Here is a 15,374-nt window from a genome sequence, read left to right on the forward strand (position 1 = left end):
TCGACTTTATTCCCATATATATACATAAATCACAGGTACGTGGCAGGATGTAACGTTTCACATCCTGCCACGTACCTGTGATTCATGTAGCTTTATGTAAATAATGACGACCATTGGATCTGCAACCGGGCTGAAGTGTTCGTGCTTTTTCATAAGTTGTTCTTGTTATAATATATATTCTGCATTAGTGTATCAGCCAATTCACCATAAAAAAAGAATAACAAAAAATCACAATGAAACACATTGTAATTAGAGATGAACCAACTTTTGAAAAATTAGATTCGGGCGATTCGTCGAAATTTCCCCAAAATATTGTTTCGTCCGAATTTAATGTAATAAAAACAGCTATTTCTGGCCTACAGAGAGCCTCAATAGGGATGTAGAGCACTTTGCCTTGTCCTTACACGCATAGGGAGTGTACTGTGTTAGTGAAAAAATACCGTTATTCATTATGACATGCAGATTACAGGCATTGCTATTAGAATCACTGCCGCAGAGCGTCGATGTGGTAGCAGGGAGACCATATGGTGTCAAAATTGAAGAGAATAAAGAGATTTTTTATGTAATTTTTATTTTATTTTATTTGAATTTATTTACATTTTTGTAGTACCCATTCTGGTGAGCATCAAGCTGGCGGTCCTCCTCCAGTCGAGATGCCACCTGTTCCAGCCCCTGCCTCTCAGCGCCCCCCTGACTATGAAACTGCAGATGTTTCATTTAATCAGTTATGGTTCATTATCGATCCAACCTGTTTCATTGGATTCTTGTGAAAAGTCCACAGGTAACATGACGTAGACGACCATAGGGTCTCAGTCTTGAAAAGTTTACATAGATTTTTTTAAATTTAAATTTAAGATTTTGAAATTGAGATTTAAGATTTTGAAATTGAAATATAAGATTATACTCCTAAATTTCAATGTCCCGGGCCCCGGCGTGTGGTAGCAAAGGACAAAATTTAACAAGGAGTCACATGGCGGCACAATGAAAGAGCCTGGAGGTGGCATCAGTAAGTGGCTGAATGACCACCTGGAGTTTGAGGCAGCATGAGGAGACCATATACTGTATACTAATAGTTCACTGTACTGTACAATCACAAAATTACCCTCAGATGTACTCAACAACTTCTAGAATAATCCGTATGAGATGTCATTGCGCATGTATCCAGTGTATCCAACCAAAGGAACTGTGTCATAGCTGTCTAGTGGGCCCTATACCTACACTAGACCCTCGAAATTCCTAAGGGTCAGGTGTGGTGGTGTAACCCTTCATGCTTAGGGACTTTTAGGGAAGTAACCCTAATTAGGGCAACCCCTGCCCCAGTCTACCCCTTCGACTAAACCGAGCACCTCCTAATTCTAATTGAGACGATACAAACCATAGATCTGTTTAGTTGACCACTGTTTATCCTTTATCTCCCCTGTCTTCATGGACTGGGGAATGCCATCAGTCCTGGTCAGACGGACATACTTTTTGCTGTGGGGGGAACCTTTTATTGAATAGAATACGTAAAAGTTAAAGGGGTACTCCAGTGAAAAAAAATATAATTAATAAACATACTGTATGTGGTATTGCCACGTGCGTCAATGTCCAAACTATCAAAATATAATGTTTATGATCCCGTACGGTGAATGGTGTAAGCGTAAAAAAAAAGTCCAAAACTGCTGTGTTTTTGTAACATCCCATTCCAAAAAAAAAAAAAGTAATTAAAAAGTTACATAATACTGATAAAAAGTACAGATCACCATGCAACAAATTATGCCTTATACAGCCGCGTACACGGAAAAATTAGAGATTTATAGGTGGTCAAAATAGTGGGATTTTAAACATACTAATTTTTTTTATAAAGTTTGAGATTGTTTTTTAAAGCTGCACAATAATAGATAGGAATGTAGTCATGGATATCAATTTAATCGTATTGACCCAAAGAATAAAGAAAACATAATTTTTACTGTGAAGTGTACAGCATGAAAATGAAACCTATTCAATTTCCCCACACAAATAATATTTTTTGGGTTGCGCCATACATTTTATGGTAAAATGAGTGATGTCATTACAAAAGACAATTGGTGGCTCAAAAAACAAACCCATATATGGGTCTGAAGATGGAAATATAAAAGAGTTATGATTTCTAGAAGGAGTGGGTGAACAAACGAAAATGCAAAAATAAAATAGGCTGTGTCCTTAAGGGGTTAAAGGGGGTTTGCAACTTTTTTTTTTTGCCTACATGCTACATTCGCACCTGATGAATTCCCGACCACTGCAAAGTGAAGGCTGAAAATTGCTTAGGTAGGGCTGATTGGTACTTTATGCTTACCCACAAAAGTTGCACAAAAAAATTGCTTAGGCGCACATGTGACTTTTATAAGAAAAAGAAACCCTCTAAATCCCTTTATAAATTGGGGATTTTCCTAGCCTTGGTGCTAAAATATAGATTTTATTAAAGACAAAAGACGAGTATTATGCAAATCACTTTATTTTACTACTGCAGCAGCAACCAATCAGATAACAGAAAAAGAGAAAAAACTTATATATGCAAATTAGGTATAGAAAGTCCTCCAATCAGTATGAAGCATAGTCCATAAAAGCACTGCAGTTAACTGTAACTTCCTCTTTCTTGATGCAACTGGAACTCAGAAGAAAGAACTGGAACAAAACTTCTTAACGGTTAATCCTGTAGTCCTTGGGAAGGATCAGGGAAGAATAAATCCAGAAATTAAGCTGAAAGATATAAATATATATATTAGGGGATGGGATAAAAAGAAAAAGGGGGGGATAATACTTGTCTTTTGTCTTTAATAAAATCTATATTTTCCAGCACCAAGGCTAGGAAAATCCCCAATGCTATAACAAGACAAAAGACTCCTATTATGCAATTTTAAAGCTGATATAAACATTAAAAAGTAAAATATAGTACATAAATAAGATAACACATATATAAATCAATTAGAAAAGAACCATGGAGAAATGAGGTTCAGGTCTAAAGTAAAAATCTCGAAAAGTAGATTCAGAAGACCAATCTGCAGCTTTGAGGATATCAGAAAGAGCTCCACCTGATTGAAAAACTGAGGTAGACATAGAGCCTCTAGTGGAATGAGCTCCAAAGATAGAGGTATCAATGCCAGCTAAAGACATAGCATGTTTGACCCATCTAGCCAAAGTAGGAGAAGAAACTGGAAGGTGAGGTTTAACATAGGATAAGAGAAGCTGAGAAGAAGCAGGAAGGCGTAAAGAAGTAGTTCTAGATTCGTAGACTTTTAACCCCTTAACGACGCAGGACGCATATTTACGTCCTGCGCCGCCTCCCGCGATATGAAGCAGGATCGCGCCGCGACCCCGCATCATATCGCGTCCGTCCCGGTGCTCATCAACGGCCGGGACCCGCGGCTAATACCACACATCGCCGATCGCGGCGATGTGCGGTATTAACCCTTTAGAAGCGGCGGTCAAAGCTGACTGCCGCTTCTAAAGCGAAAGTGACCCGGCTAGTCAGTCGGGCTGTTCGGGACCGCCGCGGCGTCCCGAACAGCTGACCGGACACCGGGAGGGCCCTTACCTGCCTCCTCGGTGTCCGATCGGCGAATGACTGCTCCGTGCCTGAGATCCAGGCACGAGCAGTCAAGCGCCGATAACACTGATCACAGGCGTGTTAATACACGCACTGTATAACACTGCAAAAAAAATGTAAAAAAAAAGTGTTAATAAAGGTCATTTAACCCCTTCCCTAATAAAAGTTTACCCAGAAAAAAAATAAAACAGTGTAAAAAAAAATAAAAATAAACATATGTGGTATCGCCGAGTGCGTAAATGTCCGATCTATAAAAATATATCATTAATTAAACCGCACGGTCAATGGCGTACGTGCAAAAAAATTCCAAAGTCCAAAAAAGCGTATTTTGGTCACTTTTTATACAATTAAAAAATGAATAAGAAGTGATCAAAAAGTCAAATCAAAACAAAAATCATACCGATAAAAACTTCAGATTACGGCGCAAAAAATGAGTCCTCATACCGCCCTGTACGTGGAAAAATAAAAAAGTTATAGGGGTCAGAAGATGACACTTTTTAACTTATAAATTTTCCTGCATGTAGTTATGATTTTTTCCAGAAGTGCGACAAAATCAAACCTATATAAGTAGGGTATCATTTTAACCGTATGGACCTACAGAATAATGATAAGATGTAATTTTTAACGAAATATGCACTGCGTAGAAACGGAAGCCCCCAAAAGTTAAAAAATGGCGTTTTTTCTTCGATTTTGTCGCACAATGATTTTTTTTCCCGTTTCGCCGTGCATTTTTGGGTAAAATGACTAATGTCACTGCAAATTAGAATTGGCGACGCAAAAAATAAGCCATAATATGGATTTTTAGGTGGAAAATTGAAAGGGTTATGATTTTTAAAAGGTAAGGAGGAAAAAACGAAAGTGCAAAAACGGAAAAACCCTGAGTCCATAAGGGGTTAAACAGCGGACGACACAAAGACGTTCATTATGAGGAAAAGAAGGATAAAAGACATTACTTAAAGCAGTTTTTGTGTGTCTAAAAATAGAAAATTGTACGCCATGAGGATAAAAGATACAATGGGAAATATCCATTAAACATAAGAGAACTGTAAGTTTGATGGATAAAATTTTTACATCCCAAGTAAAAGGATATTTGGGAGTAGGAGGACGTTTGAATCGTATACCTCGAAGTAATTTACAAATGAGGGGATATTTACCTATTGGTAGAAAATTAAAAGGTTTGTGATAAAAAGAAATGGCCGATTGGTATACGTTGATAGTACGATATGCCTTTCCAGAATCAAAAGATTCAGATAAGAAATTTATAATGTGATTTAAAGAAGAATGTATGGGATCCAGATCCCGTTCCATGCACCAATTAGACCAGAATCTCCATGCGGAAAGATAGGCTTTCCTAGTACCTGGGGCCCAGGCTTCTGATAACAAGGTTTGAGCTGATTATGAAAGTTCGAAATCAGGTCTTCCTGACCCGATATGAACCAAGCTACTAGAGAGAGAAGACCCGATTGAATGAGAGGATGAGGAAGGCCTGATGGGTTGAGGAGAATGGAAAGAGACGTTGGAAGAATCCTGGGGAAATCTATCGTCATACTCAGTATGTGAGTAAACCACGTTTGAGATAGCCACCATGGAGTTATTAGAACTAGGGTTGACTGTTGAGCTTTGGTTTGTAGTAACACGCTCAGAATGAGATTGAATGGAGGGAAGGCGTACAGGGTTTCTGAAGGCCAAGTTTGAAGAAAGGCATCCGTACCCAGAGCTTCTGGGTCCGGACGCCAGCTGAAAAAGTGATGAATCTGATGATTCAATCATGATGCAAAAAGATCTAGGTACAAAGGTCCCCAAAGGGAATCTAAATTTTGAAAGATTGAACATTCTAACATCCAATCCTTGAATCAGCAAGATAACGGGAATTCCAATCTGCTACTGCATTGGAAATTCCTGGTAAATATTCTGCTTTGAGAATGATATCTTTCTCTAGACAGAAATGCCCAAAAAATTTTTTGCAATGTCTGCCAAAATCTTGGATTTTGTACCTCCTAGGCGGTTCACATACTGGACTGCTGAAATATTGTCCATTTTCAGAAGGATACAGCAATGAGATTTGTCCTTCGCAAAACTTTTCAGGGCAAAGGAAGCTGCTAGTAATTCTAGGCAATTGATGTGGAGGATTGATTCCTCTGCAGACCATTTGCCTCCTGTGGACTAGGAGCCGCATCTCGCTCCCCAACCTAGAAGGCTCGCATCCGATTCTATGATAAGATCCGGCATGGAATGGAAGATCATCTTGCCATTCCAAGCTTGCACATGATTCAGCCACCAGATGAGTTCTTGTTTGGCCTCCGAATTTAATGCAATTTCGTCTGAACAGCTTAGACCATTCCTCAGGTGTAAGGCCTTCAGGCGTTGAAGAGCTCTGTAGTGCAGCGGAGCTGGGAAAATGGCTTGGATAGAAGCTGACTAAAGGCCAACTATTCGTGCAATGGTCCGTAAGGAAATAAGGGATTTGTTCAATACAGAGCGAATTTCTCTGCGTATGGTTTTCAGTTTCCTTGAAGGAAGACTTAAAATGGCCGATTGAGTGTTGACCATGAAACCTAGAAATTCTACTTCCCGAGAAGGGGTCAGAATGGATTTTTTGTAATTGATTATAAATCCCAGATTGGTGAGAAGAGAAATGGTCCATTGCATGTGGCGGTGAATGAGAGACCAAGAGTCTGCCATGATGAGGATGTCGTCTAGATAAATAATTAGACGAACACCTCGACTTCGAAGATAGGACACCACTGCTTTGAGTAGCTTTGTGAAGCACCATGGTGTGGAAAAGAGACCAAAGGGAAGGCATAAGAATTGCCATTTTTTGTCGTCCCATGAGAATTGGGGTGCAGAGGCACCGTGAGATAGGCATCTTTTAGGTCGATTTTTATCACACTAGTGGTGAAATGCGTTTAGCCTTTATTTATATAATTATTGCCATACCTAACTCTCAGCATCATCAGCCATTGTATCTGCCGATACCACCTTGCAAGCGCTGCAGGTCCCTAACTTGCGGACCACTATTGAATAGCGCGCTATTCACACCATGAGGACGCCAATCTACAAGCCTAACTGCTGCTCTACAGACCGGGCGAACTGTGATCAGCGCTATTACCTCTATCTTCCCTCTGATATTACAAGCTGGCTTTCTACATTACAGAGGACAATACCACATCAGTTTGGACCAGTATACCTACCCATCGCCACATCAGAGGAGCCCTCTGTACCTATGCCAGGTTGGTGGTCACCTTCACATTAGTCCATGCGGGCGCTGATTTGCTGCAGTCACCGGAGCTTGCTGCTCCTGGAGACATCAGCTGCCGTACAACACGGTGAAGTCATCTACAAGGTACCGTCCTTAACATTATAACTATCTGTAATAACCGGCATGCTCCTACTGAAACAAATGTTACAACTGTCTCGCACTTGAAAGCACTTGAGCCCATTAATCATATACTACAGAAACTTTGTCTCCACCTTGCTGCTACTATAAGCGCATAGACTCTATTTGATGGACAGCTCCAATTAATGTAGTTGGTGAATAAAACCACAACTACTGTACTGGCTGATAATTTTATTAATATTTTAAAAGGACTTTTTTTGAAAATTATTATTTATTATTTTATATGAGATGGTTGGCAAATAATTTTCTTGATTTTTAACTAGCACATTTTTTTTTTTAGCACATTTCTACCAAACACCTGGGCAAGGGCCCTGCCCAGATGTTTTACTATTATCTTTACCAATAAATGTATACGATTATTGAAGTTTTTCTCTCAGCAGGTTTTTTATTATAATTTATAATTTATTATTCATTATTTATCCTTTTTTACTAAAGGGCATTTTACCATTAATATATTTTTTGCACTATTCCTGTCTACCTATTTTCTATCCTTTACTTTGCTATTTTTATTTCCAACTACCCTTTGAGGACCGGTTATATAATTCTCTTGGTTATATAAGTTTCTATGGATTTTTTGTTCTTGGGGTAATTAGACCATACCGGTTAACCTCAAGTTAGTATATTGATTGAGCTGCACTACCTTTAACTTTATTCCCTCTAGGTTGCTGATAAAACCTGGGGTGTGAAAAGGTATCTGAGAAATAGCATTTTTGGAACATAGTTCCTTGATTTCTGATGTAATGAGAATTTTGTCTTGATGGGAAAAATGGATGGGATGAGGATTCTTCCATTGAATCGGAAGAGTATAAAACTCTATTTGATATCCCATTATTGTGTTCAATATCCAAGCATCTGTTGTGAGAATAGACCAGTTTTGGAAAAAATGGGTTAGTCTGCCTCCCAGAGGAAAATGAGAATCTAGAGGAAGAAGTAGACTTACCTGAAGAAGGTCGAGATCTGGGGTACCCTCTTTGACCTCTGGATCTCCAAGAGCGACCTCTGGGTGGGAAAAATGGGGTGGGTTGTTGGAATGAAGGAGGTTGGGCAATCATAGTTATAGGAGCCTCTATAGGATCTGCGATCCATGGATTGACGGCCGGGAAAGCGTCTCCTGCCACTCCCGGCCCTGTGGAAAACCTTAGAACTAAATACTTTTTTCATTGAATTTTGAGCCGTTTCTAAAGAAGAAAAAAGATTGACGTATTTGTTTAGTTCTTTCACTAAAGATTCTCCAAATAAAAAAACTTCAGTGAATGAAGGGGGTTCATTTTGAGCTAGATTAGCAAATTGAGGATCCAATCTCAGAAGGATTGACCTCTTGCATTCAAGATTTAAAGCCGCATTGGCATTTCCTAATAAAAGAGCAGCTCTTTGAGACCAACCTTTAAGAATTTTAATATTTAAAGGAGTGTCTGAGTTAACAGACTCCTCAGTCATGTCCAAGATTTTAGTGATTGGACCTAAAACATCCAAAAGATTATCTTGGATAGATCTAAAAGATCGGTCAATTCCCTTTTTTGGATTAGGACCATTCTTGGATAGAAATTTTATTAGAGAAAACTCAATATCCGGAGTGCACGAAAATTTGTGATCCAGAAAAGGTCTTGGCCATTCCGCCCGTAATTTATTCCTGGATGATTTATCCAGAGGTTTGGCAATCCAATATTCTAGAAATTTAGCAACCTGAGGATTAGGAAGCCACTCGCCCGAGCAAGGGTGTTTTATATCTTCTGGATGGAAAAATAGTTCTCCAGAACTGTTTAAAATCTTAGGGGAAGGATCCTCAGTGGAAACTGAGGCATCCATATCCTCTTCAGATTCCTCAATAAATATACAGTTTTCATCCTCAGAAGAATGAGAAGAATCCTCCGAGGAAGAACTGGATGTATTAAATGAATCAGGCTTCTTTCTAGAAGAAGATTTCTTTGCCCTAAAAACTTGAATGTCCTCTTGGGCTGAGGGTTTTTGATGCATTTTTGCAGCATCGGTAGATTTATTATGAGCTATGTCATAAATAGATTTTTTATTATGTTTTTTAGACAATTTTTTAGGGGGAGAGGAGGGATTAATTCCAATAAAATTCCTCTTTTGTTTGGCATTGCCAGACTTTTTGAAACCCCTGGCAAGTTTTTCCACTGAATTTTCAGCGGACCAAAAAGTCTCAGAAGGAGTGGACGGTAAAGGTATAGGAATAAGGGGAGTGGGTTGGATTAGAGACATGGAGACTGTCTTAGAAATAGAATCATGTAATGTAGACATGGCAGATTGGATAGCGGAGCGAACCGACATATCCACCATATCAGAACTACCTTCACCAGTAACAGGTCACTTATAAATATTATCACGTTCTACAGACATGTTAAAAAATTTTTATTTTTGGGGGGAAAAATATATATATATAGATATATATATAAATTATGAAGGGAATAATAGCTAATATGTGTATATATATATATATATATATATATATATATATTAATGGTGAGAATAGATAGGGTACAATAAGACTATATAGGGCGTTCAATAGGAATGTGGCAAATAGCTGTAGGGAATAATATATATCTGTAAAATATAATAGGGAAAAAGTAGATAGAAGTAGATAGAATTAAACAGTATGAATTCATAAATAATTTTTGTATAGGATACAGTAAAATATATATATACAAAGTATATATATATATGGAAGGTGTCGAGAGCCGGTGGATGCGTCCTCTTCACTGTCAGCTGCGCAACAGATAAGGAGCACGAGCCGACAGGAAGAAGAGGCCGTAGGGTATTACCTGACAACCAGCTGGAAAAACAAATGCGTCACAGCCGCGATCTGAGCTGAGCTCGAGATAGGGGCATGAGACAGAAGGAAGGACAGGATAAGAAGTGTGTCACACAGGAGCTGTGCGGCGCACGCAACAGGTATTGTACAAAGGAGAAGGGGGGAAAGGAGAAGGACGGCGATACTATGGAAACAATGTACCAAATACCAGAAGCTATAGTGCCGATAGTAGAAAGATGGAATAGTATATAATAATTAGATAATATCTGAAAGGATGAAAATTAAAAGATAATATCATATATGAACATAATAAGTATGAGAAAGTACCAATGTGTAGGAGAAAATTGTACTTATCCGGTTGCCACTGGCAGCAGCAAGAAAGAGGAAGTTACAGTTTAAAGGGGTATTCCAGAAAAAACATTTTTTTATATATAGCAACTGGCTCCGGAAAGTTAAACAGATTTGTAAGTTACTTCTATTAAAAAATCTTAATCCTTCCAATAGTTATTAGCTTCTGAAGTTTTCTGTCTAACTGCTCAATGATGATGTCACTTCCCGGGAGCTGTGCATGATGGGAGAATATCCCCATAGGAACTGCACAGCTCCCGGGATGTGAGTCATCAGAGAGCAGTTAGACAGAAAACAACAACTCAACTTCAGAAGCTAATTACTATTGGAAGGATTAAGATTTTTTAATCGAAGTAATTTACAAATCTTTTTAACTTTCCGGAGCCAGTTGATATATAAAAAAAAGTTTTGGCCTGGAATACCTCTTTAACTGCAGTGCTTTTATGGACTATACTTCATACTGATTGGAGGACTTTCTATAACTAATTTGCATATATGTTTTTTCTCTTTTTCTGTTATCTAATTGGTTGCTGCTGCAGTAGTAAAAGAAAGTGATTTGCATAATAGGAGTCTTTTGTCTTGTTATAAAATCTCCCTCATAGATAGTCCAGAATATCTAATCCATTCAGAGGGCACACTATCATATACATAAGGGGTGGGGGCGAGTTGGGCACTGTCAGTATCTAATTCATACATGGGGGGGGCAAAATATTATAATGTGACCGCGTCCCCTACCATATAGCTTAGATACTGACAGTACCCATGTGTATAGATTAGATACTGATGATTTCAGCATGTGTGGGTATCATCAGTATCTAATCCATACAGGGGGCACTGCCATTATCTAATCCATACATGGGGAGGGGGGGGGGGAAATATCAGAATGTGACGCACCCCCCTCGCCCAATATAGATCAAATACTGATAAATGCAGCATATGGGGGTATGATCTCATCAGTATCTAATCTATACAGGGGGGCACTGTCAGTATCTAATCCATATGGAGGGGGGGGGGCACATTATGCTATAGATACTGACAGTGCACCCTGTATGGATTAGAAACTAAATAATCATAACTGTTTTTTTTTTTCTATGTTTTTTTTTTTACTTGTTACACTTGCAGCAGCAGCAGCAGCCCGGTCTTCTCTCTTCAGGTTCTTCAGAAAATGGAGGCCCGGCCCAGGCTTAGCAGCCGTGTGCTGGAACAAGGACTCCTCCTCAATTATTGACACAGAGGGAGTCACGCCAGGAGACGACACACGTGAGTAGAGTAACGTCAGTGCGGCTCCCCCTGCGCCTGGGACACAGTCACTAGACACCGGGACAGCCGCGGGCAGCAATTAGATTAACCCATAACTACTGCTGATTGCTGCCACCACCTGTATCATCCTACCACCGCAGCCACATGTAGTGGCACAGTCTCACTGCTCTTACAGTAAAGAACCCTCCTCTGTGCTGGTGTAGAAACTTTCTTTCCTCTAAATGTAGAGGATGCCCCCTTGCTATAGATACAGTCCTGGATATAAATAGATTATGGGAGAGATCTCTGTATGGTCCCCTGATATATTTATACATAGTTTTAAGGTCGCCCCTTAGCCTTCTTTTTTTCTAAGCTAAATAATCCTAATTCTGATAATCTTTATGGGTACTGTTGTCCTCCCATTCCCCATATTACGTTGGTTGCCCGTCTTTGAACCCTCTCCAGCTCCACTATATCTTTCTTGTACACTGGTGCCCAGTACTGTACACAGTATTCTATGTGTGGTCTGACTAGTGATTTGTACAGCGGTAGAATTATTTCCTTGTTGTGGGCATCTATGCCCCTATTGATTTACCCCATGATTTTATTTGCCTTGGCAGCAGCTGCCCGACACTGGTCATTACAGCTAAATTTACTGTTAACTAAGATTCACAAGTCCTTTTCCACATCAGTCGTCCCAAGTGTTCTCCCATTTAATACATAACCCCAGCCTGGATGTTTCCTCCCCATGTGCATTACCTTACATTTATCAGTGTTGAACCTCCCTGCCAAACTTCCAACCTATCCAGATCCGTTTGTAACAGTGCACTGTCCTCTATTGTGTTTACCGCTTTACAGAGTTTAGTATCATCTGCAAAAATTGATACTTTACTATTCAACCCCTCTTCAATGTAATTAATACATATATTAAATAGGACAGGACCCAAGACTGACCCCTGTGGTACCCTAATAGTAACAGTCACCCAATCAGAATAAGTACCATTAATAACCACCCTCTGCTTCCTATAACTGAGCCAGTTACTTACCCACTTACACACATTCTCCCACAGCCTGGTCCTTCTCATTTTATGCACCAACCTTTTATGTGGAACCGTATCAAATGCTTTTGAAAAATCCATATATATATGACATCCAGCATTGCCCCATGTCCAGTCTGGAGCTCTCCTCCTCATGAAGGCAGATCAGGTCAGTTTGGCAGGACCTATCCCTCATTAAGCCATGCTGATGTGGGATTATACATTTATTTTTATTAAGATACTCCAAAATGGCATCTCTTAGAAAACCCTCAAACAATTTACATACAACAGAGGTTAAACTAACAGGTCTATAATTCCTGGGGTCACCTTTTGACCCCTTTTTAAATATTGGCACCACATTTGCCATGCGCCAGTCCTGGGGAACAGTCCCTGTAACTATAGAGTCCCTGAATATTAAAAATAGGGGTCTGTCTATTAAATTACTTAATTCCTTTAGAACACGGGAGTGAATGCCATCTGGACCTGGTGATGTGTCTATTTTGATTTTTTGTAGGCAGCACTGTACTTCTTCCTGGGTTAGACAGGTGACTACACAACTACACAACTTCCTCTGTAGTATACAGCAGCTGATAAGTACTGGTAGGACTGAGATTTTTAAATAGAAGTAATTTGTAAATCTGTTTAACTTTCTAGCACCAGTTGATCGAAAAATGTTTGTTTTCCACAATAGTACCCCTTTAAAAAACATTTTTTTTCATTTTGTCTTTTTTTATGGCCGTTTTTTAAAGTCAATTGCATCTATTTTCCTATACTTTGTGCAAACATATGAATTATGAATCCGTCAGGATCATGTTTGTTGTCCGGACTAAACAATAAAGCAGCTTAGATTGGTCTGTTAAAAAAATTTTTATCCTGAAGAAAACTTGTCAAATAGACACCTTTAATTAAAGGAGTCCTCCACTGGAAAAATTTTCTTTTAGATCAGCTGGTAACAGAAAGTTAAACAGAGTTGTAAATGACTTCTATTAAAAAATCTTAATCCTTCCAGTTCTTATCAGCTACTGTTTGCTACAGAGGAAGTTCTTTTCTTTTTGAATTTCCTTCCGGAACAGCCTCCCCGGCCAGCAATTAGATTAACCCATAACTACTGCTGATTGCTGCCGCCACCTGTATCGTCCTCCCACTGCAGCCGCATGTAGTGGCGCGGCCTGATCAGTTTTGTGGCGGGTGTGCAGGGTCCGGGTTTGCCAAACGATAGGTACGCCACTACTTGTCAGCTGCTGTATACTACAGAGGAAGTTATGTAGTTCTTTCCAGTCTGACCACAGTGCTCTCTGCTGCCACCTCTGTCCTTGTCATGTACTGCCCAGAACAGGAGAGGTTCGCTATGGAGATTTGCTCCTGACACGGACAGTGGTGTCAACAGAGAGCACTGTGGTCAGACTGGAAAGAACTACACAACTTCCTCTCTAGCATACAGCAGCTGATAAGTACTGGGAGGACTGAGATTTTTAAATAGAAGTAATTTACAAATCTGTTTAACTTTCTAGCACTAGTTGATCGAAAAACATAGTACCCTGTCACGGTTCGGCTGGCAGGAGGTGGATCCTCTGTGCCAGAGAGGGATTGGCGTGGACCGTGCTAGTGGACCGGTTCTAAGTTACTACTGGTATTCACCAGAGCCCGCCGCAAAGCGGGATGGTCTTGCAGCGGCGGTAGTAACCAGGTCGTATCCACTAGCAACGGCTCAACCTCTCTGACTGCTGAAGATAGGCGCGGTACAAGGGAGTAGACAAGAGCAAGGTCGGACGTAGCAGAAGGTCGGGGCAGGCAGCAAGGATCGTAGTCAGGGGCAACGGCAGGAGGTCTGGAACACAGGCTAGGAACACACAAGGAAACGCTTTCACTGGCACAATGGCAACAAGATCCGGCGAGGGAGTGCAGGGGAAGTGAGGTATACATAGGGAGTGCACAGGTGAACACACTAATTAGAACAACTGCGCCAATCAGTGGCGCAGAGGCCCTTTAAATTGCAGAGACCCGGCGCGCGCGCGCCCTAGGGAGCGGGGCCGCGCGCGCCGGGACAGGACCGACGGAGAGCGAGTCAGGTACGGGAGCCGGGATGCGCATCGCGAGCGGGCGCCACCCGCATCGCGAATCGCATCCCGGCTGGAGGCGGTATCGCAGCGCACCCGGTCAGTGGATCCGACCGGGGCGCTGCAGTAGCGAGGATGTTGCGAGCGCTCCGGGGAGGAGCGGGGACCCGGAACGCTCGGCGTAACAGTACCCCCCCCCCTTGGGTCTCCCCCTCTTCTTGGAGCCTGAGAACCTGAGGACCAGACTTTTGTCTAGGATGTTGTCCTCAGGTTCCCAGGATCTCTCTTCAGGACCACAGCCCTCCCAATCAACCAAAAAAATTTTTTTTCCTCTGACCGTCTTGGAGGCCAGTATCTCCTTTACGGAGAAGATGTCAGAGGAACCGGAAACAGGAGTGGGAGAAACAAGTTTGGGAGAGAAACGGTTGATGATGAGTGGTTTAAGAAGAGAGACATGAAAGGCATTAGGAATACGAAGAGAAGGAGGAAGAAGAAGTTTGTAAGAGACAGGATTAATTTGGCACAAGATTTTGAAAGGACCAAGATAGCGTGGTCCCAGTTTGTAGCTGGGGACACGAAAGCGGACATAATTTAGCGGAGAGCCATACCTTGTCTCCGGGAGAAAAAATGGGGGGAGCTCTTCTTTTCTTATCGGCAAACTTTTTCATGCGAGATGAAGCCTGTAAAAGAGAATTTTGGGTCTCTTTCCATATGGTGGAAAGGTCACGAGTCACTTCATCCACAGCGGGCAAACCAGAGGGCAAGGGAGTAGGGAGGGGGGGAAGAGGGTGACGGCCGTACACCACGAAAAATGGGGATTTAGAAGAAGATTCAGAGACTCTGAAGTTGTACGAGAATTCGGCCCATGGTAGAAGATCTGCCCAGTCATTCTGGCGGGGGGAAACAAAATGCCGTAAATAGTCACCCAGGACCTGGTTAATTCTTTCTACTTGCCCATTGG

The sequence above is a fragment of the Hyla sarda genome, chromosome 3 (genome assembly GCF_029499605.1).
Source record: "Hyla sarda isolate aHylSar1 chromosome 3, aHylSar1.hap1, whole genome shotgun sequence".
NCBI lineage: Eukaryota > Metazoa > Chordata > Amphibia > Anura > Hylidae > Hyla > Hyla sarda.